Raw genomic sequence first — 3468 nt, forward strand, 5'->3', positions numbered from 1 at the left:
TGGATGGTGCATTAACGGGGGCCCATGAAAGTGATCCATCAGCTGTACATCCACCAGATCGCTTCCACCTGACAGCTGAAAATCGACCTGTTAAAGATACATGCTACAGTACCTGGGAAACTGTGTAAAGCCCTCTGCTGCTGCAGACATATGCCATACATCAGTGGAAGCAATAGGATTCAATAAAGTCCTAAAAGGCTACGTTCACCTTTCTGACCAGATTTCATATTACAACTATATTTAACCACTTGCCCTCCTGAGGATTTACCCCCCTTAATGACCAGGCCTCTTTTGCTACTCGGAGCTGCACTAATTCAACTCATAATTGCACGGTCATGCAATGCTGCACCCAAACAAAATTTACGTCCTTTTTTTCGCACAAATAGAGCTTTCTTTCGGTGGTATTTGATCACCTGTGCGCTTTTTATTTTCCACGCTATAAGACAAAAAAAGACCAAAAATTTTGAAGAAAAACAATATTTTTTACTTTCAGCTATAAAAAATATATAGTAAACTCAAAGTTAGTTATAAATTTAGGCCAAAATGTATTCTGCTACATGTTTTTGGTAAAAAAAATCCCAATAAGTGTATATTGATTGCTTTGTGTGAAGGTTATAGCGTCTACAAACTATGGTATAGATACTGCAATTTACGCCATTTTGTTGCTATACAGAGCTGTGCTAGTTTAGCAGACAATTGCGCGATCATGCAATACGGTACATAAATGAAATTTACATCCTTTTTTTCCCACAAATTGAGCTTTCTTTCGGTGGTATTTGATTGCTTGTGCATTTTTTATTTTTTGCGCTATAAAAGAAAAAGGCTGACAATTTTGAGAAAAAAAACAATATTTTGGACTTTTTGCTATAAAACATGTTCAGTAAAAAAAATGTAAAATCAAATTTAGTCATAAATTTCTGCCAAAATGTCTTTGCTTAAAAAAAATCCCAATATGTGTAAATTAATTGGTTTATGTGAAAGTTATAGCATCTACAAATGGCAGGAAAGATACTGGGATTTTTTTTTTTATTATACTAATAATGGCGGCAATCAGCGACTTATGGCGGTGATCAGCGATTTATGACAGTGATCAGCGACTTATGGCGGGACTGCGGCGGACATTTTGACACTGGGGGGAACTGACTTGGGGTCACTGACATCATCAGTGACACCAATACAGTGATCAGTGCAAAAAAAAAACACTGGGGAGGAAGGGGTTAACTTTTATTAGGTAAAGAAAGGGTTAACTGTGTGGGGGGAGAGTTTTACTAGGGGGAGGGGGTGTGTACTTCACAGGAACATGCTGATCCCCAGAGATAAAGTCTTCTCTCAGGTTCAGCGTGCTCTGAACTGACAGATAGCAAGGCTGCATTGTTTACATTGCAGCTCTGCTATCTCTCAGTGATTACTTGTAATCCCCGGCACCCGCCGGGAGCCGGTGACGGACACCGGTAACGATCGGTAGGGCGGGCACGCGCCTCGCATGCGCCTCCTACCTGTTTTGCACAGCGACGTTAAAAGACGGTGCTGTGCGCACAGGTGCCGCCCTGCCGCAGTAAAAACACTGCGACGGGTCGGCAAGCGGTTAAGGTGTACCATAACACATGGTCACATTCTCCAGCCCCCCCATCCTGAAACTGCACCCCACGTCACTGGAACCACAGGGTGCTTCTACCTGCACAAATAAAAACAAAGATACAAATATCCAGTGATTGTGTTTCCAAACGCAATTAACACACAATACTACGCACCTTACATTTCGGGGGGAGGGGCTCTAAGTTATTAAGGCAAAACATTTTTTTTTTATACATTTTGGATAGGGTAAGGGAGGGTTATAATCCCTTTCAGATTGTTTTGCCATCATTGTCCAATTGGGGAGATTTCCCTTCACTCCCTGTCCCATAGCCAAAACAGGAATGAAAAGAAATATCTCCAAAATTAAGGGATTCCCTGGTTGCCACCAGAACTGGCTTCCCCTTTAAAATATGCCCCCTCTACTATGTTCTGCGGACAACTCTTTCCCTTTCAGTGATAACCATAAACATGAGGATAAATAGAAAGGGTAAACCCTCTTAATGTAGGCACAGATGTCAGTAAAAACCTGACAGGTGTTCTAATCCCTAACCACTTTTTTTTTTTTTTTTGTAAGGCCGCAAATGTGCAACTATAACGAAAAAAACCCGTAAGTGTTCACAAAAAAAGTGCAAGTGCAAAACACCACACGAAAAAGTGCACTTAGGGGTGTGCTTTTGTCCTACCCCTAAAGGGGCTGGACCGCTACCCTGATCCCCCGGGGCACGAAGCTCCTGACAGGGACAAGGTTCCCATTTGGTCCTCCTGGCCAAAAGGCCTGGTGGACCACCGTTCCTTGTGTCCAGCTGAAGCCAGACACCCAGTACTTGGTCAGGGGGCTCTCCCGAAGAGAAAACCACCTAGGGATCAGGGGAGGAAGGAACCAAAAGGCCACACATCCTCCCCCTAGACTTCAGGGCAGGCCCGAGGACCCACACCCTCCATCCTGTGGAAAACACACACAAAAGTAAGAAAAAGTGACAAAACGTGGGAGTGTAAATAAATTAAATAAATAAAGAAAAGAAAAAAGTGGCCATGCCAAATTGTGCACAGACCAGGCCCTGAGGCCTGTAGCAAAAATTGCCCTGGTCCTAGCCAAAAGGCCTGGTCCTAAGGGCGCTTGTGCAAAAAGAGTGAAAAACAGTGACCTTGTGCCATCTTCACACTGTGGGGTCCCACACCCAGGTGTTACTAGTGGCACCCCTGAGGGTGTCTACTCAGGGGGCACTGGTTTGCGGACTTTCTGCCTTCCCGACCCCTGGCCAGACAAGGTAGATCCGTCCAAATCAGGAGGTACTGGGTCCTTCCGGTCTTCTCGGGGGAATTACTCACGGGCCTCAGCTTCTACTCGTGGGCACCACGCTTTCTGTCCCCCCGGTACTAGCCTTCCAGACCCCCATCATACCAGTGAGGGTACTATACAACAGCCATCCCCGCAAAAATAGAATGGCTGGGAGCACCCCCACTGGACACTGATAAGAACAGATACTACACTTGATCTTAGCCAAAAGGCCGAGAAGCGATCTAATCCCCAACCACTATAACGGGAAAAAAGGGGGTTTTAAATACTTTTCTAGTTATAATTTAAATAGCTTCTAAACAAATTGGGTTTTTTTCAGTTTTCCTGAAACCCATGGAGAGTCCTCTGGGTGATTAAAAGAAATAGACCAAGACTGCATGAGTGATGGTCAGTTTTACAGTCATTCATTTTACGGTATTTTAAAAAGTATCATTTTAGTTCATCATTAAAGTCCATTTTAGTGTAAAGTGATGGTAGGTAATGCAAACACTTAAGCTTACCGTATTTTCCGGCGTATAAGACGACCCCCTACTTTTCCTGTTAAAATATAGGGTTTGAGCTATACTCGCCGTATAAGACTACCCCTCTTCCAACAC

General features: G+C 43.8%; 1 pseudogene; it reads right to left on the bottom strand.

The window, feature by feature from the left end:
- Positions 1-2980: 2980 nt before the first annotated feature.
- LOC149467735 (U2 spliceosomal RNA) lies at positions 2981-3096 on the bottom strand (annotated as a pseudogene).
- Positions 3097-3468: the final 372 nt, after the last annotated feature.

Source organism: Staurois parvus, unplaced genomic scaffold, assembly GCF_062004578.1.
Source record: "Staurois parvus isolate SC_StPar_1 unplaced genomic scaffold, SC_StPar_1.0 ptg000102l, whole genome shotgun sequence".
NCBI classification, from domain to species: Eukaryota; Metazoa; Chordata; class Amphibia; order Anura; family Ranidae; genus Staurois; species Staurois parvus.